At 44.4% G+C, this 23997-nt stretch overlaps 1 long non-coding RNA gene and 1 pseudogene across 1 annotated transcript; both read left to right on the top strand.

Moving 5' to 3' along the window:
* Window positions 1-11266: 11266 nt before the first annotated feature.
* On the top strand, window positions 11267-16858 carry LOC140593772 (uncharacterized). The gene is made up of 3 exons (XR_011994085.1): window positions 11267-11645; window positions 14354-14480; window positions 16728-16858. It is a non-coding gene; the product is annotated as an uncharacterized lncRNA (long non-coding RNA).
* A 4927-nt stretch (window positions 16859-21785) lies between these two features.
* On the top strand, window positions 21786-22717 carry LOC140597792 (uncharacterized; annotated as a pseudogene).
* The last annotated feature ends 1280 nt before the right edge of the window (window positions 22718-23997 follow it).

Raw genomic sequence — 23997 nt, 5'->3', positions numbered from 1 at the left:
CTGACAGTTCAGTGACTATTTCACCTCTGCCAGCTGTTAGGTCCACACAGTGCGCACCTGTCCTCACCCCAGTGTACTCCTTGTACTCAGGCTGACTTCTGTTCTCATGAATTGCAGCAGATTAGCAGTAACCTGAGGTCTTAGGGGTCAGCTTTCCTTCTTCCTTGAATACCTTCAAGGCATGGACCTAAATCAGTGATGATCCAGAGAATATCATGAGTTTGGCTGGCAGTTTACAGAGAATGACTACGTTTTTCAGGGATACCTTGGTCTTATGTGATGCTTGTGATGAGTTTTTCCAGCTTCCAGGTCACAGACCGGAGAACTATCTGCTGCACGTTGATTTGGCCGACATGGTAATCAAGGCCTTACTGTTTAAGTCCTTTTTGATTTTGAATTTCTACTTACTGTACAGGCTAATTTATAAAGAGACGTGGGCTCATCAGTCATCAAAGGCTCACCTTATTAGGAATCTCCAATTATCTGTGCCTGTGGAGGGAGAGGAGGAAGGCAGAAAACAGCTTGCCAGGTTTTTTGTTTTTGGTTTTTTGGTTTTTTAAGTAAATTTGTGTCCAACTTGGGACTCAAACTCAAAACCTCATGAATCACAGGCTCAGGCAGCCTGGGTGGCTCTGCGGTTTAGCGCTTGCCTTTGGCCTAGGGCATGATCCTGGAGTCCTGGGATCGAGTCCCACGTTGGGCTCCCTGCATGGAGCCTGCTTCTCCCTCTGCCTTGTGTCTCTGCCTCTTTCTCTCTGGATCTCTCATGAATAAATAAATAAAATATTAAAAAAAAAAAAAAAAAAGAATCACAGGCTCTACTGACTGAGCCAGCCAGGTGTTTCAGTAAGCAGCCTGCCAGTTTTGACTAAATTTGCATTGCTGCCCCACAGCCTCCTATGCAGGGCTTTCTGGTTTTCATTTGAGGCCTGGATGCCATGTGATTTTAGGATCCTCAGTGATGACCCCAAGAAGGGGGCAAGTATGAGACCCTCAGATGCTTCTGCAAGCAGCATGAATTTTTCCCCATACTCAAAAGAGATCTCACAGGGGATGTCAGCACCATTGAGGTGGTATCTTCCCATGTCTACAAACAGCTATGTGCTCTGATGTCCACAGTTCACTAGGCTAGGGTCACTGGTTCTAAGACCACAGGGGGCAGGGGGAAACTGTAACTGGTACAGAAACACTGGCTTAATAGGAAATGGAGGAGACTGCATCCAACTGGATGCAGTGTGCCTCTTCTAAAAGTGCATCCGGACAAGTTTCTGTGACAGTGACTGCAGGATTAGTGTGTGCACAAATCTGAGGAGGTATAGGTGTGCCTTTCTTATGTAGCTGAAGTCATTGTCAGATAAAATAATTGAAAGCTATTGATTCCTTTACCCCCCTCATTGTTTACCACTTCAAAGCCATTACTGCACAAAGAGGAAAACAAGATATTAAAGGGGGTGGAGGGGGCGCCTGGGTGACTCAGTGGTTGAGTGCCGGCCTTCAGCCCTGGGTCTCCAGGATCCAGTTCCACATCGGGCTCCCTGCATGGAGCCTATTTCCCCCTTTGCCTCTCACTCTCTGTGTGTCTCATGAATAAATAAATAAGATCTTAAAAAATAAATAAATAAATAAAATCTTAAAAAATAAATAAATAAAAATAAACGGGGTGGAGAAATCTGTAGTTTTTTGATGTGGCTCTTAAGACCCAGGCACTGTTCCTGTTGGCTCTGGTGGAAATGTCCTTCATTGCTCCCGGTATTTGCAGACACCGAGGTAAGACTGACCCCTAGAGGACATGGGAACAGGTGGGACTGTCAGTATAGGGTTGCCAAACATATTTTTGAGCCGATTTTTAAAACTATAAAGGTTTAATTTACAGATGCTAATAAACTGCGTGATTAAAAATGTACAATTTGATAAGTTTTGACAAGCATATGAATCTCTGAAAACCATCATAACCTTGATAATGACTATATATGTCATGGTATATTTACCTCCTGCCCTATTACAATCTCTCCTTACGCTACCCACCTCTTGGTAACCATTGTACTTTGTTTTGCAATGGAAGCCATCACACTTTTTATTTATATGTTTGGAATCAAACTGTTTACTCTTTTTTTTTTTCCTTATTTCCTTTGTGTTTTATAATTACTTTGACTTTCATCAATGATATTATGAGTAGCTCACTTTTCTAACATTCTTATGTTTGGGTATGGTGCTGTTACTTTATTCATCCTTTTTATGGGCTTTTAGGTTATTTCTAGATTTGCCTATTGAAAATAAAGCACTCAACAAACATTTGTGTCAGTACTTTCATATAGACATGCTGTTTTTATTTTTGTCAGTAATGTTCAATATCTGAGTCACGTGGTAGATGAATACTAACTTAGAAACTGCTATACTGTGATCAAAATGATTGTTTGCCAAAAAAAAAAAAATGATTGTTTGCTTTTGCATTCACATCAACAGTGGATGGAAGTCCATATCTTCTACATACCTGCCAACACTTGATATGACCATTCTTTAATTTCAGCTCATGTAATAAGTGTGTAGTATAATCTCAGTGTAGTTTTATTTTTTAAAAGATTTTTATTTATTTATTCATGAGAGAGAGAGGCAGAGACATAGGCAGAGGGAGAAGTAGGCTCCCTGCAAGGAGCCCCATGTGGGACTTGATCCTGGACCCCAGGATCATTCCCTGAGCTGAAGGTAGACTTTCAACTGCTTAACCACCCAGGTGTCCCCTTAGTGTAGTTTTTATTGCATTTCCTGAAGGATTCATGATTTTGAGCATCTTTTGTTTTACTTGCCAATTATAAATCTTATGTATTTCTTTTCCATTAACATCATTTGCCTATTTTCTTGTATGTGAGTTACAGCAATTTTCCTTTTCATTTACAAATAAGACACTAAAGCAACAAAGGCATGTTTAAAAGAAAACCCCAAGCCCTGAGTACAGTTGCTTTGCTACCACTACATCACCAAACCTGGGCTTAATAGCTAACCTATTGTAGATTAGTAGTTTTAGTTTTAAGTTGTATGTTGTAGTTTTAACTTTTCCTCAATCAGCCCAAAGTTTCCTGGTTACAGTAGTGATGTAATCCACCTAATAAGTCCCCATTGTCCCCCACAAATGGGGAGGACTTTGCCCAAATAATCCTTTTTTTTTTTAAATATTTTATTTATTCATTCACGAGAAGCACACAGAGAGGGGCAGAGACATAGGCAGAGAGAGAAGAGAGAAGCAGGCTTCATGCAGGGAGCCTGATGTGGGACTTGATCCCTGGACTCCAGGATCACACCCTGGGCTGAAGGCAGGCGCTCAACCGCTGAGCCACCCAGGCGTCCCTCCTTTTTTGTTTTTATGACGTCCTTGTCCTGCCTTTAAAACCTTTCTGCCCCATTGGAGCTCCCTTAATATTTACAAGATGGGATGCTGTTCAATTCATAAATTGTTCAATAGAGATAATTTGATCTTCAAATTTACTCAGTTGAATATTGTTTTTTTTTTTAGCAGAAACACTATATATGTTTAAATTTAGCGTGCATTCTTACCATCATGTTAGCACTTTCATAAGTGCAGGCATGCAGAAATATAAAAATTCATCCCTGATGTAGTGTTTGCCTCTTTACAAAGTTAAATTCTCCCATTATGATTGCGGGATATTCTCAGAGAAAGCACTGAAAAGCTGTACTTGGGTGTTTGGTGGAAAACTAAACTTTGGCATCTGCAGGAGATTTTACAAGCCCAGGCAGACAGCAGATTTGGGGGCTGAGAGCTGGCTGGAGGTGTGCAGGAGTCTCACAGGCAGGAGACATTTATCCTGACCAGCCGGAGGGGAGAGACTCCCTGAACACCCTGAGGGGTGAGTGTAAGTCAGGCTGGTCTCACATTAGTAAAGACAAGGTTGGCACACCCGGCAGAGTTGCTTCCTCCCATCCCACGCGGTATATGGGAAGAACGTCTCACCGTGGAGTGCCAGCCTCCAAGTGATTTAATTCCTTCTCTTTCTGTAACAATTAACTGCTAATCACCCAAAGAATCGTCATTCCGTGTCTCCGATCTGGGCTTTGTTTCCAGACAGCTAGCTCAGGGGAAGTTGGATGGGCCCAGGAGGGGACGGGCGCTGGGGTCATATCCGGCCTCCCCCTGACCTGGAAGTACTTGGAGCCTGGGGCAGCGGGAACTCTATCAGAAAAGACAGGGATTCCCCTGAGTGGTATTTCACCTGGAACATCCGGTCAGTGCCGGCCTCCCTCTCCACTGGAAGGATGGGAGTCCAGGTGGTGTAGGGCCTCTACCAGAACGAAGAGGGTCCCTAGTTCAGGCATGTGGGAAGCTGCGGAGTCCTTTTTTCCCTCCTGGACATGGAGGATCATGGTGCCATCTCGCAAAATCAGCCAGGAAGGGGCCGGGCCTGCAGAAGGGCCTGGTGCCTGGTAGGACGGCAGGGGTGGCACAGGAAGAGAGGAGACACCTGGCAGTTGTTGGAAGGACCCTCTGGGTTGAGTACCCATACTTTGCTAGAGCCGATATTCCCATCAATCCTTAAGGTGTTGCCTGCCCACAGCTCTGGCCATTCTTGCTCCCCAGGGACACAGCACAGTCCACAGATGTGTCCTCCATTCCTCCCACAGGCATCATCATGACTGCTCTGGCTCCTCTTGGCGGTGATGGAGTGTAGACGTCTGGACTAAACTCAGTGGATTATGTTGTCCATGATTATTTTAATGGAAAAAAGCCTCAGGCCCAAGATGATCAAGAAATTATGACCTTGTTGTACTGCCCCAGCACAGGGGTGTGAGAGCACCTAACCTGGGGTTCCTAAACAGACTAGATTTGGCCACTCCCCAATTACAAAATCCAAAGGCTGAGAAATGTGTGGTGGTTAAAGAAGAAAGGACCTCAGCGAGGACAATGCAGGGAAGACAGTGGAATAACCTCTCAAAAATTGTCTCCAAAGTGCTCAAAACGCTTCCGGGTTTGTAGAAGGAAAATGTGGGGCAAAGGTGAGTAGGGACTTGCTGGTAGGCAGTAAAAGTCAAATAGGTCATTGTCCTGGAGTCAATCATGGGTGGGGTCTTGCATGTTCAGGGTAATCCTTAGTGCTTAAGGTGTAGTTTGGGTTCCCATCAGAGGATGCTTTGCCATCAGGGTCTTCCATCTGAGTCGAGACAAACTGGAAAGAAGAACCTAGCTAGAAAGTTTGAGGTCAAATGGGGGCAGCCAAGGTCCTCTTTCAGTACTAAGAGAAACAGTATGTATGTGTGAAGCCACTTTGGGCCCTCAACCAACCTAGTAATCCTAAGGTTTAACAAGAACACTTAGCCCACATGATTGATTAACATTTCTCTGTTCATCTATAGATCATGCATTCTCTCCTAGAAAGAGTGAGCACTTATGCATGCCACAAAGCAAAACAGACCCTCTTGCACAACCCCTAGGCACTAAGGAACCAGACCTCCTTGTACCACCTACCAGCACTGTGATAACATCTATAGCTAGCAGCACCAAGTGTGCATATAGTCAAGAAATGTTACAGACCAATGTAGTCCCTTTACTGGTCACTGTCCTAACATTAACAACCTGTAGGCAAGACAGAAACCTCGGAATTGGCATTTGTACTAGAATCTACCTTCTCCCTAGGTGGCCAGTCTCCTGATAAAGATCATGTTCTGTTCCAATCAACACCTGCCTCGTTAGTATTGACTTCTGGGAGTTCTAGGTAGCCAGAACTGGGTTTTGGAAACAGAGGAGGGTATTTGAACACAGAGACACACACACAGAGCAACCCATCCATGTGAAAAAGCAATTCTAGGGATACCTGAGTGGCTCAGTGGTTAAGTGTTGGTCTTTGGCTCAGGGTGTGGTCCTGGGATTCCGGGATCAGTTCCATATTGGGCTCCCCTTGAGGAACCTGCTTCTCCTTCTGTCTATGTCTCTGCCTCTCTATCTCTCGTGAATAAATAAAATATTTCTTTTAAAAAGAAAAAGCATACCAACTGCAAACATTGTTTTTCTGCAACCACTCTGGTTAGAAGCTTTTCACTTTTTTTGTTTTAAATATTTTATTTATTTATTTGAGAGAGAACTAAAGGAGCACAAGCAGAGGGGAAAGGAAGAAGCAGGCTTCCCTCTGAACAAGGAACCTGATGTGGTGCCTGATTTCAGGACCCTGGGATCATGAGCTGACCTGAAGGCAGACACCGAACTGACTGAACCACCCACGTGCCCCAGAGGTTTTCACTTTCAATGTTCATAAAGGAGTAATAATCCATTAATAATAGAAAATCAGACACTCTAGACTTATTTAATGAAGATAACACATGAGTATTGATAAATTTTGTAGCTTCTGTTCTGAAATCCTACAGCTGTAGAGGAGATTCATGTGAAAAACAGTAAGTGCCCTGTCTTCAGGAACCACAACTAGTGGATGGAATGTTTTACTTTGTGTCTATTTTACCCAGATATGTCTTAACTAATTCTTGGGCTACCACCAAAGTGTCTGAGTCAGTAAGTCTCAGTTGTGGGCTTAACATGAGCATTTCTAATGAATTGACATGAAGCTAATGGAGAGAGTCAATGCAGAGATGAAACTATTAAAACAGGTTATTTAGGGAAGGTCAGGCTGACTCCCTCCAGGCTTCAATACAGGGAGGCTGTAGATCTACAGGCTATGATGAGCAGCAGAGCAAAGGGTTCAAATGCACGTCTGCTGAGTGTCTCTGCAGTGAGCCAGGCAGGCTAAAGGCTTAAAGGGCTAGAGTCCCAGGGTCTCCACTGCAGAACTGTGCACAGGAAGACACCTTGCCACCTGATTCTTTTGCTTGAAACTGCAAATCTACAAAGAGACCACTACATGCAGGTGGCTCCAATGCCCTAGCCACCTACATAAGCAAATTGAAACTTAACCTGGAGCAAATTCTTGTAAATGCCTCAATGGTGAAACCAAAAAAAAAAAAAAAAAAAAAAAAAAAAACCAAACACACACAGTCATCTGTATTGCTCTCCATGCTGGGCATGGAATCTACTTAAAGCATCCACTTAGAACAAAAACACAAAACAGTCAACTAGAGTTTCTCAAATAAGACCTTAAGCTATAAGCAATCATATAAATTATAGCTTTGTTTCCCCTTTGAGTCTACAAAAGCCATTTCCACATTTGATTTGGTGCTGTCTGAATGGATTTGGTGTTTGTTCAGATAGATTCTTTGAAATTTTCAAATAACTCACTTCATTTAAGAGAGCTAATAATAAAAAAAAAAACTCCATAGAACACAGCCTTGCTCAATGGTGTTCTTTTTTTTTTTTTTAAGATTTTATTTATTTATCCATGAGAGACATAGAGAGATGCAGAGAAAGAGGCAGAGACACAAGCAGAGGGAGAAGCAGGCCCCATGCAGAGGGCCCGACATGGTACTCAATCCCAGGTCTCCAGGATCACGACCCAGGCCGAAGGCAGGTGCTAAACCGCTGAGCCACCCGGGCTGCCCCTCTTATTTTTTTTTTTAAGATTTTTATTTATTAATTCATGAGAGAGAGAGAGAGGCAGAGACACAGGCAGAAGAAGAAGCAGGCTCCATGCAGGGAGCCCAACATGGGACTCGATCCCGGGACTCCAGGATCACACTCTGGGCCAAAGGCAGGTGCTAAACCACGGAGCCATCCAGGGATCCCCAATGGTGCTCTTATTACTCAGGGCTCCTAGGATGCCAGGGTGGCTCAGTGGTTGAACGTCTGTCTTCAGCTCAGGGCATGATCCCGGGGTCCTGGGATCAAGTCCCACATTGGGCTCCCCTCAGGGGCTTGCTTCTCCCTCTGCCTGTGTCTCTGTCTCTGTGTGTCTCTCATAAATAAATAAAATCTTTTAAAAAGAATGAGGGCTTCCCTTCTGGCCAATTAATTATTGCACCTGGTCCCCTCGTCTCACAAAATCACCTCTCCTTGTTTCCATTTTGACATAGAATATAACTTAGTAAATCTGTTTTCATGTTTCCTGTGTTTTCTTTGAACATAATACATGGCATTTGAAGGCAGGACTCCTTGTCTTCTGCCTGCGTTTCTCCCATGCATCTACCAAAGTTTCTGAGAAACCAGTATGTACTCAATGCATATTTGTTACAACAATGAATAAACAACATTTCAATTTTACTTGCATTTTTATTCCAAGCATCTTACATTGCTTCCTTAACTCTCCCTCCAAAGTGGTGTGAAAATTAGTAAAGAAAACCATATTTAAAATGGAGATCTAGGGATGCCTGGGTGGCTCAGCGGTAAGCATCTGCCTTTGGCTCAGGGCATGATCCTGGGGTCCCAGGATCGAGTCCCGCATCAGCCTTCCTGCATGGAGCCTGCTTCTCCTTCTGCCTATGTCTCTGCCTCTCTCTCTCTCTCTCTCTCTCTCTCTGTGTGTGTCTCTGATGAATAAATAAAATCTTTAAAAATAAATATATAAATAAAATGGAGATCTAATAGAGTGCCTGGGTGGCTCAGTCCTTGAAGCATTCAGCTTTTGATTTTGGCTCAAGTCATGATCTCAGGATTATGAAAGTTAGCCCCACATTGGGCTCTACCCTCAGCAGGGAGTTAGCTTGAGAGCCTCTCTGTCCCTCCCCCACTCATTCTCTCTCTCTTTCTCTCTCTCTCTCTCTTTCAAATAAATAGAATCTATTAAATGAAATGGAGGATTCACACAGGGAGGAATAGATAATCAGCAGGGAAAATGAGTATTATTTTTATTTTGAAGAGGGAGGATGCTTTCTCAGTACAAATTTAATCTCCTGTTTTGAAAAAAAGGAAGATCTCTACTTGCCCCAGGAACCACACACTAACCAGGACATGCAGCCAATGAAAAACTGTCACAACTGGAAACTTTTTCTTCGATGAACTTTTACTGATAGCAAACCTCCCACTTTCTTATTAAACCCTAATAAAATCTGACATTAGCTTCTAACTCTTCAGTCTTGATTGTGGTTTGTCGTGGTTGCTAATCCCCAGTTGAAATTCCTCTATTAGTCCTGAATAAACTCAGTTTTCTAGTAAAATAACTGGTTATTTACTCATAGAGATGACAGTAGCATTGCTCAATGTTTTCAACAATGAGAAAGTCACATTTTAGAGATAAAAGCCTTACCATAGTGACCAAGCACATTGGTCCACCACAGTCACATGCTCCTTTGATATTAACTTTTCTCAAACATCTTAGGCTTCTTCTAAAAGCTCTCTAAGGGGGCACCCCTGGTGGCTCAATGGTTTAGCACTGCCTTCAGCCCAGGGCCTGATCCTAGAGACCTGGGATTGAGTCCTATGTCAGGTTCCCTGCATGGAGCCTGCTTCTCCCTCTCTGCCTGTGTCTCTGCCTCTCTCTCTCTCTCTCTCTGTGTATGTGTGTGTGTGTGGCTCATGAACAAACAAGTAAATAAAATATTTTTAAAAAATAAAAAAAGCTCTGTAAGGTCCTCTAAAAAAAAAGAAGAAAGGAGGAAGGGAGGAGGAAGGAGGAGGGCGGGAGGAGAAGAAAGGAGGAGGGAGGGAGGAGAAGGAAGGAGGGAGGAGGAAAACAGATGCCTGGGTGGCTCAGCGATTGAACTTCTGCCTTCAGGTCGGGGTCTGGTTCTGGAGGCCTGGGATCGAGTCCCACATCAGGCTCCCTGAATGGAGCTTGCTTCTCTCTCTGCCTGTCTCTGCATCTCTCTTTCCCCAAGTCTCTCATGAATAAATAAATGAAATCTTTAAAAAATATAAAATTCTCTGAGGTCATAACTTTTTTTTTCAGCTCTTATTGATGTGTTGGGAGATAGAATGTGGATTTCCTCATAGCTATTTCTGCCACTGTCTTCAAATAGCTCCATAACCCTTATGAACTACTTTCTGAAATGTGCATTTTATGGCTGTTTTTCTGTGATTAATTCCTAAAGCAACACAATTGCCAGTGCCTGAGGAAAGAAGAATCACTTCCCAGTAAGGAGATGAGATCACTGAATTCAGATAAACCTTTGTTTCAGGGTTCAGATACTCCCTTTGCACACTCACTGCAACTGAAAATGGCAATATGTGTTTGATTTGAAAAATAGCATCAGTTAAGTTCCACTATGTATGGGGTGATATTAGATTCCTAAAGGAAATTAAGGACATTTGAAATTATGTAGTAAGAAATATATGGATACAAGTGTTCCTTAATAGAAGGGACACAACCACTATACAGGCAAGAGAGGATTAGTGTGGAGCCAGAGGCTGACTCTGTCACTGACCACTTCATTCAGGGTGGCCTAACATTCCTGCTCTTCTTCAATATCAGAGAACTGTAAGGGGTGTAAAAGAGTAAACCACAGGCCTCAAATGGAGTCACTTCTGTTAGGCCATGTTACAAACCAGGGAGTAATTCTAAAGCTCAATGCACTTTCAAACTTCCTCAGAAATTTAGTTCCAAGCTCAGTCAGGAATTTTCTGGTCAGCACCAAAAAGGCAATCTGCCACATGGATGGGCCATCTCAATTCCCAAAGAAATATGAGATATTCTCCTAATAAGAAGACTCTTTTGTCCCCACAATAAGGTGACCTCACCTGACATAATCCTTTGTTCTGTTTATGACATTTAGGTCTTATCTCTAAAAACCTATGAGTATTTAGGTTTCTGTACTGCTTGGAGCTGCCCTTTACCTGTACTGCTTGGAGCTGCCCTTTACCTGCTGAAAGAGATGCTGCCCAAGTCACAAATCACTGACTGAAGCCAATAGACCTTACAATGTCTTAGACTTAATTTTTGTTGTTTAACACGGACTTCTGTATTCTTTCTAACCAATTCCAAACTGACTATAACGTTTCGGGATACAAGCATTGATGAGCAACATCTTTCCAGCTATGTACTTTCATTTAATGTATCTGGAGTGCTGTACGAAATGACATGTAATTTACCTAAATAAAAGGATTTTTGTTTTATTTATTTATGATAGTCACACACAGAGAGAGAGAGGCAGAGACATAGGCAGAGGGAGAAGCAGGCTCCATGCACCGGGAGCCCACCCGGGCCTCCAGGATCGCGCCCTGGGCCAAAGGCAGGCGCTAAACCGCTGCGCCACCCAGGGATCCCTAAATAAAAGGATTTGAGAGCATCTAAAATAATAGTGTCTTGGAAGCTGACCGAACTTCCGGGAGTCTGAAGTTATGACCCTTCGCCTTTAACAAGAAGTGATGCTAGTCCCTCTGGGTAGCAGAAGCACTTTCCTGCAGCCCTCAGGATGCCACGTGACCTCCGCTCCAGTACTACCGGGTGGAGGACAACGCCCCCCCCGCCACCACCCCCCCACACACACCGGAGGGTGCACACACACCGGAGGGTGCCTGAGCTCTGGGAACTACACCACCCGAAAGAGCCTGGGCACCGAAGGCGCACGAGGGGCCAATGAGGGCACAGGACGCGGCGTTACTACGCGGGCGCAATCCCCGGGGGCGGGACTTCCCGCCTCGTCTGGTGTAGGTACTTTTGCCTCTGGTTGGGTCTGTTTATCCTGTAAGGTTTGGGTTCAGAGTCGGGGTGACTAACCCTGAACACCCGAAGGCACATGCTGTCTTCGTCGCACCCAGTGGGGGCCGGGCCCCGCACCGCCTCTCGAGTCCAATGACAGCGGCCGCGCCCTGGGCCCGGACACAGGTAAACGCTCGTCCCCCGGACCCTCCCCGCTCTCCCTGCACCGAGACCGCTAAGGCCCGAGCGCGGGGCGCCTGCTCGTGGCCCTGCGGCCCCGGCCCCGGCGTTCCGGACAGGGAGGCGCGGGTGTGCCGGGTCCCCGCGGGTGAGCGCCTGCGGGCTGTATTGCTGCAGCGGGCAGCAGGGGAGGGGCGGGCAGGGGCTGACTGCGGGGGTGGGGGTTGGCTGCGCCAGCAGCGGTGAACTGCACGTGTCCATTCTGTCTGTCAAAGCAGGTGCCGCGCGGCCAGTGAGGCCTGCGCCCTCGCTGCCTGACGGGGCCGTCTGTCTTGGCGGTGCTGAGAGGGGGGCGACCCGGGTGTACATAGGCTTTATCTGGCCGCAGAGAAGGGCACGCCCCGCGGGGGTAAGCGAGGAGGAGGGAATCGCAGTAGTCGGTGGATTGTTGATGGACTCCGTGGCCACCGTGGACGTGGTGAACCGGTTGACTGGTCTATGTTCTGAGCAGGGCCGAGGCCGATTGTGGGTGTTGCAGGTGAGAAAAGGAAGGGAGGAGTCAGGGCAAACCCCAGGGCCTTCGTTACGTGAACCTTAAAAAGTGCCAGTTCCCCGCAAAAATGGATTGATGTAGGAGCGACAGAGAACTGCGGTTTGGAATAAAGCAGCTGAGTCAAAATAGCGGGCCAGTGTGGAGAACAAGAGAGAGGTAGTCTATTTTAAGGGGAAAGGGGGGAAGTTGGGGCGGCTGTTGTAAACTACAAGTCCACTGGAGTAAGTTGGGAGTTGCGGCTTCTCATTGGCTGAGCTGTTGGGTGCGGTGATCAGGAAAGCCTGTCTTTTGGGGTCTGAGGTAGTGAAGTCGTGTCCCATATAAGGTCAATCCCATCGCTTTCTGTTGGGCCTGCAGTTGATCATATTGGTAGTGCCTGAGAGCTCCCCGAAGTGCAACCTCCCGACCCCACAGTTTAGTGAGGTTTCCCGTTATGAATAGCAGCGTAAGGGATTGAAGCTCCCGTGAACCTGATGGAAGTTGGCAGTATATTGATTATCCCTTGGGGTGTCCTCACTTGTCTTGACATGGTTAAGCATCTTAGATGTTTTAGGAAAGTGTGAGTGATGGTGTGGAGTGGGCAGCTGGACAGGACATTTTGGGAAACTGGGGGAAAGTTGCAGATTGGAGGCTTCCAAAAGTGATGGCTGTTGTGCGGAGCAGGGGGAGAATTGGGTCCCATATAGGAAGGGCATGCAGGGACGCCTGGGTGGCTCAGTGGTTTAGCGCCTGCCTTCGGCCCAGGGTGTGATCCTGGAGTCCCGGGATGGAGTCCCACATCAGGCTCCCTGCGTGGAGCCTGCTTCTCCCTCTGCCTGTGCCTATGCCTCTGCCTCTGTCTCTGTGTCTCTCATGAATAAATAAATAAAATCTTAAAAAAAAAAAAAAAAAGGAAGGGAATGCAGAGAATATTAGCAGTGCTATTAGTAGGTCACCGGGTCCTACTAAACTGTGCTGAAGAGTGGTTCTGTTGTTCAGCGTGACTTTGTATAGTTGCTGGGCATTGCGAACACAAGTGAAGGTAGAGAGAATGATCTGGCAGTCAGATGGGCAAGCCTTCCACAGGGTGATGGATGGAACAAGAGATAGCAGAGGACAACTGGGAGTTTTGGGGGTTTTTTGTTTTTGTTTTTGTTTTTGTCTGTCTGTTTTAAGGCGGCTCCATGCCCTTGTGGAGCCCAAAATGAGACTTGACCTCTGGACTCTGAGATCAAGAGTCAAATGCTGAACCTACGAGTGTTTGGGAAACAGGGGCTACTATCTTACCAGTTTTGTAGGGCTTCACCAGAATTTTGGGATCAGCTTTTACCATATTTGGGGTCTTTCAAAGTCTTGCTGCTGGATAAGGTCTGGGCAGATGTGATCATTGCTGCTTCACTGTGCCTGGCAGGGAGACCTTTAGTGCTGGGGTCTTCACAACGGTTCAGTGGACAGTGGTGGGTTCTGATGGTTGAGGGACGGCATGGGCAGCACAGAAGTAGAAGAGGGTCTGTGAGTATCCTAAGTTGACATGTGCTTGTGAGTGCCTGTCATTGAAGGGAGGATTACAGGCAGGTTGAGGAGGGCTTCTCAGCAGCATCTGAGGCTTTCCCTCAGTTGGGATCCATGAGAGTCCTGGGGCGGTAGTGGAGCCATCAAAAATCCTTTGGATGACCTGTGACGAGTACAAGAGTGAGTGGTGGGAGAATCGTGTGGTGTGGGGGCAGGAAGGCGTGGGCGTTCATCTGTGGGGTCTGAAGACAGGAGAGAGGTACAGTCTACAGAATCATGTGCACATGGAGAGGAAGTGTGAGCCAAGGACCTCAGGGTCCTGATATTGAGGACTCTCTGGTAAAGCAGGGCCCATACCTGGCTGTCTCAGGGCATAATCTGGGAGCCTGCATGGGAATGGGCTCCTGGCAGGGGGATGGGACCTTGCAGGCCACACCCAGATCTTAGATTGCACCTACATGTCCCGTGTCTGTTACTACTGAGGACTGAACAGTGATTGACGGGAAGGCGAGAGGAGTGCAGCATTAGTGGCACCAGGACCTGGCATTTATCTTACAGTGGGGAGCTGAGGTGGCAGGGGAGACTGGGGTGCTGTGTGTGGGGGGGTTGGATTGTGGGTTCTCAGAGAGAGAGAGAATGTTCATGGTTCCATGTGTCGCTCTCCTGACAGGGTGGCGTGACCTTTGAGGACATTGCCGTGTACTTCTCCTGGAAGGAGTGGAGACTTCTGGATGAGGCTCAGAGACGGCTGTACCACCATGTGATGCTGGAGAACTTTACACTTATATCCTCACTGGGTAAGGCCTTCACCGTCCTCATTTACCTGGAGTAGTAGACTCTGTGTTCCACATCCCCCTCCTCTCTTTTCTAGGGGGTAATTTGTCCTTCTCATGTGTGGCCTGTGGGCACTGCTTGCGTCCCCAGCTTTCTGGGTAGTTGCTTTTGTGGCTAGCTCTGAGTTGTTGGTGTGCCCTTTCCTCTGCCCTGCAGTCCCTGTACCCTGTGTGCTGAACCCTGAGGGTGACGTTGGAGGTCAGTAGTCCTGCAGTGAGGCTGATGGATTGCACCTGGCTTGCCCTCTGCCCAGCTGGGTACATGTGTTCAGATCCGTGCCATTTCTGTGGTCCGGCTTTTGATGCCTTGCTTTAGGCGACATTTCCTTGTGCCTGCCTGTGCCTGAAGCTGCAGGCATTGGCATGTTTACTTCTTAAGTGGACCATGGGCTACTTCTCAAGAGTGTCCTCTATGGTTCTTTCTGTGGCGTTTACATCTCTTCTACTCTCCGCCTTCCCTTGAGCTTTAAGATATTATTGACAGATAAGAATATATCAGTGAAATTACATTATATGATAATTTTTGATATACCTTATAAGATTGGTGTAGTTTTTTTTAGTTTTATGTATTTGAGAGAATGAGAGGGAAAAAGTGTGTGTACTTGCACGTGCAAGCAGAGAGTAAAGGAAAGGAAGAGAGAAGCCTAAGCTGACTCAGTGCTGAGAACGGAGCCTGTGGTGGGGCTTGATATGAGGACCCTGATACCACTACCTGTGCAGAAACCAAGAAATTGGATGCTTAAACCACTGCACTACCAGGCACCCCTACTTTATGAAATTATTAACAAAATGAGGGACACTTCGGTGGCCCAGTTGTTGAGCGTCTGCCTTTAGCTCAGGGCGTGTTCCCACAGTTCCAGGATCGAGTCCCACTTTGGGCTCCTTGCATGGAGTCTGCTTCTCCTTCTGCCTGTCTCTGTCTCTCTCTCTTTCTCTGTCTCTCATGAATAAATAATTAAAAAAAAAAAAAAAAAAAAACAAAATGAAGCTATAACACACCATCACTTAACATAATTATCTTTTTTGATCGTGATAGTGAGTCAAGAACTTAATACCTATCCTGTTATCAAAATCAAGTGTCGAATACGGTATTAATGACTGTAATCAACCTGTTGTACATTAGAATCTCAGAACTTCCTTATCTTGTAAGTGAAAATGTGTACCCCTGACCAACATCTCCCCATTTCCCTGAGTCCCTAGCATCTGGCTTTCTACTTTGTTTATAGGAGTTTGATTTATTTCTTTTTTATATAATACTTAGATAAGTGATACCCTACAAGGCTTGTGTTTTGCTGTCTGCTGTTTTGACTTTGCATAATGTTTTCCAGGTCCATCTGTGGAAAGTGACTATGTTGCCTTCTTTTTTTTATGGCTGAATATTCCTGTGTGTGTGTGTGTGTGTGTGTGTACTAAATTTTCCTTGTCTCTTTATTTCATTTATTCATTTAAATACAATTTATTTTTTTTGGGCTGCCCCAGTGGCTCCGTGGTTTAGCACCGCCTTCAGCCCAGGGTGTGATCCTGGAGACCTGGGATCAAGTCCCACATCAGGCTTCCTGCATGGAGCCTGCTTCTCCCTCTGCTTGTGTCTCTGCCTCTCTCTCTCTCTCTCTCTCCCTCTCTTTCTGTGTCTCTCATGAATAAATAAATAAAATCTTAAAAAAAATTATTTTATTTTTTACATATACTCCATATACAGTGTGGGGCTTGCACTTATAATGCCAAGATCAAGGGGATCCTTGGGTGGCGCAGCGGTTTGGCGCCTGCCTTTGGCCCAGGGCGCGATCCTGGAGACCCGGGATCAAATCCCACATCAGGCTCCCGGTGCATGGAGCCTGCTTCTCCCTCCGCCTGTGTCTCTGCCTCTCTCTCTCTCTGTGACTATCATAAATAAATAAATAAATAAATAATTAAAAAAAAAAAAATAATGCCAAGATCAAGAGTCACATACTTTATGGACAGAGGCAGCCAGGCTTGCCTCCTTTGTCACTTTAAACATTCATACACACTTACTGATGTTTCCATTTATTTACTGTTACGAATAATACTTCAGTGAATATCCATGTTCAGATACTTATGGAGATACCGATTTTGTTTCTTTGGGATACATAACTAGAAATGGCAATGGTGGACTATATGGTACTTGTATTTTAAATTTTTGGTGGGTTGCCCTAATCTTTTCCATAATAATTTCCCTATTTCCATTTCCAGCAGCAGAAATCAAATGTTATTTTCTCTGCACATCCTGACCAACATGTTACTTCTTGTCTTTTTGGTAAGAACCATTGTAACAGGTAGGAGGTGATAACTTATGGTTTTGCTCTGCATTTCCCTGATGATCCTGATCACAGGTTACTCATTTGTACGTCTTTTTTCACTGTCATGTATTTCATTGGCTCTGCTGTAACTTTTCAATTTGATATAGTGGTACTTGTTACTTCTTGGTTTTGTTGTTTGTGCTTTAAATGTCATATTCAAAAAATCATTGCCAGGAATAAGATTAAGGAGGCTTTTCTCTATGTTTTTTTTTTTAGGAATTTTAGTTTAAGGTCATATGTTTAGGTCTTTAATCAGTTGCAGTTTCATTTCCCTGTGTGCTATATGATGGGGATCCAATTTCATTGTTTTTTTTTTATTGAAATATTCAGATTTCACAACAGTATTTTATTATTTTTAAAATATTTTTTTTATTTGAGAAAGAGCAATTGAATGCATGCACAAGGAAGGGAATGCCAGATGGGGAGAGAGAGAAAATCAAGCAGACTCTGACCTAAACACAGAGCATGAAGTTGGGTTTGATCCCACAACCATAATAAGATCACCACCTTGGCTGAGACCAAGTGTCAGATGCTTAATTAACTGTACCACTCAGGCGCCTATTTTTAAAAAATATTTTGCTTATTTATTTTAGAGAAAGAGAAAGAGGGATAGCAGGGAAAGGCTAAGGGAGAGGGAGAATGATTCCAAAGCAGATTTTCTGCAGACTATGGAGTCCAATGCAGGCTCCATCTCACAACTGTGAGTTCATGACCTGAGCCGAAACCAAAAGTCGAACACTCAACAGACCGAGCCACCCAGGCACCCCTCACAATGGTATTTAAAGATTTGTTTATTGGGGTGCCTGGGTGTCTTAGTCGGATAAGCATCTGTCTTTGATTCAGGTCATGATTCCAGGGTCCTGGGATCAAGCTCCGCATCGCTTCTCCCACTCCTCCCTGCTTGTGTTTTCTCTTTTTATCTCTGTTTCTCTCTCTTAAATAAATAAAGTCTTTAAAGAATAGTAATAATAGGGGGATCCCTGGGTGGCTCAGCGGTTTGGCGCCTGCCTTTGGCCCAGAGCGTGATCCTGGAGTCCCGAGATCGAGTCCTGTGTCGGGCTCCCGGCATGGAGCCTGCTTCTCCCTCTGCCTGTGTCTCTGCCTCTCTCTCTCTCTTTATGTCTATCATAGATGAATAAATAAATCTTTAAAAAAAAAAAAAAAGAATAGTAATAATAGTTAACTTATTTTTTTTTAAAAGATTTATTTATTTATTTGAGAGAGAGAGACCAAGATAGGAGAGGCAGAGGGAGAGGAAGATAGACAATCCCAAGCAGCTCCTAGCTAAACAATGTGGAGATTGCTCTCACCACCCTGAAATGAGAACCTGAGCTGAAACTAGGAATTGAAGCTAAATCAACTGTGCCACCCAGACTCCCCAGAGATTTCACAACATTATTAAAGAGATTTTTCTGCCCCATTGTGGGTTTTTGGCATAATTGTAAACAATTAGTTGACTATATATGTGTGTGTTTACTTCTGGGATTTTTCTTCTATTCCCATTGTCTGTTTTTAAGCCAGTACCCTATTATTTTGAATACTATAGCTTTGTAATCTAGTTTTGGAATCAGAAATGTCCTGCCTTCAGATTTGATTTTCTTTCTCAAGATTGCTTTGGCTTGGAATATTACTCAGCCATTAGAAACGACAAATACCCACCATTTACTTTGATGTGGATGGAACTGGAGGGTATTATGCTGAGTGAAATAAGCCAATCAGAGAAGGACAAACATTATATGGTCTCATTCATTTGGGGAATATAAAAAATAGTGAAAGGGAATAAAGGGGAAAGGAGAGAAAATGAGTGGGAAATATCAGAGAGGGAAACAGAACATGAGATACTCCTAACTCTGGGAAACGAACAAGGGGTGGTGGAAAGGGAGGTGGGTGGGGGATGGGGGTGACTGGGTGACAGGCACTGAGGGGGGCACTTGATGGGATGAGCACTGGGTGTTATGCTATATGTTGGCAAATTGAACCCCAATTAAAAAAAAAGATTTCTTTGGCTTTAGCCTTTGGTTGAATTGGTGACAGTGATACTAGTGTCCCCTGTGGAGCAGGCAGCTGGAGTCTCTGTTGAGCAAGGATTCCAGTAGTACCTGCCCTGTGGCTGATGGAGATAGCCTCAGCCCTTATTTCCCACCCATCCCCATTTGTCTCTGCTAATACACTGTCCAGCTTTCTTTTCTGTGTCCTTGTGCCCTTTTTAAGCTCCATTGTGTACTACCCAGTCTTAATGGCACTTTTGAGCTCCCTGAGATAATGCTATTCATAGATGACTGTTAAATTAATTTTTCTTGGGGTGAAAGATGGTATCTCCTATTCTGCCATCCTCTTTGGGACAGTTTGGTTGTCCATGTGCCTATCTTCCTACAGTATTTTTTTTTTAAGATTTTATTTATTTATTCATGAGAAACAGAGAGAGGCAGACATAGGCAGAGGGAGTAACAGGCTCCTCGCAAGGAGCCTGATGCAGGACTCGATCCTCGACCCCAGGAGGATCCAGGATCTGAGCCACCCAGGCATCCCTCCTACAGTATTTCTATCATCATGGTACCGTGTGGTTTTCAGCTTGAGCTTCCAGGGTAGAATCCTGTGTGTATCATAGTATGGACATGCAGCAGACATGACAGGTGATCTCCTAGGGGCCCTGTTTTTGGCAAATCTCAGCTGGGAAAGGCGTGAAATTAGGCTTCTATTCAGATCATACTGGGCACCTTTGTTCATCCAGAGTTTGGTGTGATTGCTGATGGACACACCCCTTTTCCATGTTTCCTTCTTTACTCTTGACAATTTGTGGATTCTGGGTTCTAATCCTTTGGTAACTACATAACTTCCAGTACAGGAGTAATCGGTGCTCCTCAGGCCTCCACATCTCATTCATTCCTCTCACTGGTCTTTCTGTGTACTCTAGCATTCACTGAATGTTTTACCATGAGACATTCACATGTCCTTATTTTTAAAAAATTTTTTCTAAAAATTTTCTTTATTAGAGCACAAGCAGGGCAGGGATCAGAGGGAGAGGAAGAAGCAGGTTCCCTGCTGAGCAGGGAGCCCAGTGTAGGGTTCAGTCCCACGTCTCTGGGACCATGACCTGAGCCGAAGACAGACAGGTAAGTAACTGAGCCACCCAGGTGCCCCATTTACCTGTTCTTAAACTGATATTGAACAGCTGCAAATTTAGTGTGATTGAATTCTTCTACAACTTTGTACTTAAATAAGTATCACCAGCAGAAGTGGCCCTAAACTAAGTTGTGGGAGGAGAAGTAAGGTTTAGACCCCTTGGCTCTCTTCCTTATGTCATACCCTAGTTTGATATCCTTCTAGTGGGATCTCCATAACAGTTTGACTTTCAAGGCACAACAATGCACAGCAGCCACTCTTTCAACTGAATTTCATCTCCAGTGTCTGGAAACCATGCCATACACTCATTCTCAGGTGAGACAGTGGCATGTATATGATATGTATGTGACTGTCATGTATGTGACAGTGGCATGTGATGGGGTGAGCCCCCTGCTATAGTCAACACATATTTTACCAGCATTTCCTTGCATTTAGGTTGCTGCTGTGGAGCAAAGGCTGCAGAGGCACCCATTGAACAGAGTGCTTCTGGAGGCGTGTCACAGACCAGGACACCCAGGGCAGCTCTGTCTTCCTGGATGACCCACCCCTGTGAGATGTGTGGTGCAGTCTTGAGAGACATTTTCCACTTGGCTGAGCATCAGGGAAAAGAAAAGAGTCAGAAACTGTTGAGGTGCAGGGCATGCGGGAAACAATTTTATTTCAGTATAAAGTTTCAACAACAGGAACATCACGTGAAACAAAAACCATTCATAAACATGGACACAGTATCTTTTGTAAAGAGCTGGGGACTCCATGATTCTGGGAAGTCCTTTGCCTGTGTGGAGGTTCAGAAGGACTTCCTGTCTAGCTTAGGGCATCTACAGCAAGAGGCCACTGAGTGGGGAGAAGCCAAACACAATTACACAGTGCAGGACATCTTTACAAAGCAGAAAAAGTCATTATCCTTGGGGAGAATGCAAGAATGCCTTCGGTTACAAACATTCACATATTCAGGACCAGAGTGTCCACCTTGGAAGACAGTACTTTATGTGCAGTGACTGTGGGAAAATGTTCAGGTACACATCCTTATTTGTGATACACCAGAGATTTCATATTGGAAAAGGACATTATGAATTTGAAAAATATGGAAAATCCCTTTGGCAAATGTCAACCCATAGTCAACATGGAGATATTCACAGTGGATCCAAGCAGTACACATGCAGCAAATGTGGGAAATCCTTAAACTGCAAATTTGTCATTTATCCCCAGAAATGGCACAATGGGGTGAAGAGTAATGATTGCATTACATGTGCAAAATCTTTAATCCATAGATCAGGTTTTATTACTTACAGGGTTCAGCCTAGAGAAAGGTTTTATAAGTGTGGTGGCTCTACAAAATATTTTACATTTATGTCAGCCCTCCATTATCATCAGAGATCTCACACAGGAAAAAGACTTTATGAGTGCAGTGAATGTGGGAAATCTTTTACCACTAATTCTGTCCTCCATGCTCATGGGAGAGTTCACACTGGAGAAAGGCCTTATGAGTGCAGTGAATGTGGCAAGTCCTTTCTGCGAAAATATAGCCTCAAAGTACATATAAATGTTCATTCAGGTGAAAAGCCTTGTAAGTGTAATGAATGTGGGAAATCTTTTAAGTGGAAGTCAACACTGATTAAACACCATAGAATTCACACAGGAGAAAGCCCTAATGAGTGCAGTGAATGTAGGAAATCTCTTATCTGTAGCACTCACCTCCGTTATCATCACAGAATTCACATTGGAGAAAGGCCTTATGAGTGCAATGAATGTGGCAAGTCCTTTATCTGATGAAATATCCACAGGTACACTGATTCACTCAGATGAAAGCCTTTATAAGTGAAATGATTGTGGGAAGTCTGTGAAATGTAAGTCAACATTGATTAAACACCAGAGAATTCACACTGGAGAAAGGCCTTATGAGTATAATGAATGTGGGAAGTCTTTTACTACTAATTTGGCCCTCTGTTATCACCATAGAGTTCACACTGGAGAGAGACCTTATAAGTGCAGTGAATGTGGCAAGTCCTTTGTCAGAAAAAATAGCCTGAGTGTATGCCTAAAGGTTCACTCAGGTGAAAAGCCTTTTAAGTGTAATGAATGTGGGAAATCGTGGAGGTGTAAGTCAACATTCATTCAACACCAGAGAATTCACACAGGAGAGAGGCCTTATGAGTGCAGTGAATGTGAGAAATCCTTTACCAGTAGATCTGCCCTTCATTCTCACCAGAGAGTTCACACTGGTGAATGGCCTTATGAATGCACTGATTGTGGGAAATCTTTTACTACTACTTCTGACCTTCATTCTCACAAGAGTTCACAATAGTGAAAGGCCTTATTTGTGCACTGAATGTGGCAAGTCCTTTATCCAAAGAAACACTCTCAGTGTACACGTGAAGGTTTATGCCAGTGAAAGTCTTTATAAATGTAATGAATATGGCACATCTTTGAACTATAAGTCAACATTGATCCAACACCAGAGAATTCACACAGGAGAAAAGCCTTGTCTGTGCAGTGAATGTAGGAAGTCTTTTAGTTATAGCCGTACCCTCCTACATCATTGTCAGAGTCACTTTGCAATAAGCCCTTATGATTGTAGTGAATGTGGGAAATCTTTTACTTGTAGTTCTTCTCTCTATGATCACAAGTGAGTTCACACTGGAAAAAGGCCTTACAAATGACACGAATGTGGGAAGTCTTTCACTGCTCGTTCCCTCCTCTGTTCTCACCAGAGACTTAACACTGGAAAAAGGCCTTATGAGTGCAGTGAATGTGTCAGGACCTTCCAAAGAAATATCTTCAATGTACACCTAAAGGTTCATTTGGGTGAAAAGCCTTATTAAGTGTAATGAATGTGGGAAATTGTTGAAGTATAAGTTGATATTCGTTCAACACCAGAGAATTCACACAGGAGAGAGGCCATATGGTTGCAGTGAGGGAAATCTTTTATTAGTTACAGTGCTCTTAGTTATCATCACAGAGTTCACAATGGAGAGAGACCTTAGGAATCCTGAAGGTGTGGGAAAACTTTCAGCTAAATTTCTTTTTTTTTTTTAAAGGATTTTATTTATTTATTCATGACAGACGCAGAGAGAGAGAGAGAGGCAGAGACACAGGCAGAGGGAGAAGCAGGCTCCATGTAGGGAGCCCAATGTGGGACTTGATCCTGGGACTCAAGGATCACGCCCTGGGCTGAAGGCAGGCGCTAAACCGCTGAGCCACCAGGGGATCCCCTTCAGCTAAATTTCTAATCTCATTCAACTTGAGAAAGTACACAGTAGATAAAGTTCTTAATAGGTGATAATATGAACTGAATGGTTATGTTCACTAATGGTGACATGTCGAATCCCTGTCCTCTAATGCAGTAGGAGTAGCAGGTGCTATCTTTTGAAGGTAATATTTATTAGAATGGGTCATGTGTGTAGATCCCTAATGAATGATATTGATGTTTTATAAGAATCTGAGATAGCTAGCTTCCCCTACCAATCATGTGAGGACCCTTTGAGAAGATCTCCAATCAATCAGGAAGCTGGTCCTTGCCAGACACAAAACCAGACCATATGGGGAATGTTATGTGAGGAATCCAGCTTCCAGAACTGAGAAATAAATAAATGTTGCTTACAAGCCACCCAGTTTATCATATTTTGTTAGAGCAGCCTGCGCTCAGACAAACATGAAGAATATGGGTAATTCTTCGGGCAAAGATACTGTTTCAGAGAAATCAGAATACACCCTGGAGCAAGGCCACATGATTAAGGTGAAGGACACCATTCCTTTCACCAAACTTCTGTCTTTATTCCACATCTGAGAGTTCACACTGCAGAAAAGCTTTAAAATGGCAGGGAAGATGATATTTCCTTCCCTAGTATATGATGCTGAGAACCTTTATGAGGCAGCCCTCTTCCCAATTTGAGCTTTGTTCACCTGAATGTCCACAATGGAATGACTTCCTTAGGTTCCAGGTATTTGAGAAAAATTTGGAAGTTGTACTCTGTGATCTGATGTATTCAAAGTCCTTGCTGGAAGTCACTGCCAGATCCTGTGGCAGACATCCTTTCACT

The sequence above is a fragment of the Vulpes vulpes genome, chromosome 1, assembly GCF_048418805.1.
Source record: "Vulpes vulpes isolate BD-2025 chromosome 1, VulVul3, whole genome shotgun sequence".
In the NCBI taxonomy this organism is placed as follows: domain Eukaryota; kingdom Metazoa; phylum Chordata; class Mammalia; order Carnivora; family Canidae; genus Vulpes; species Vulpes vulpes.
This window is presented reverse-complemented; position numbering and strand designations above follow the sequence as displayed.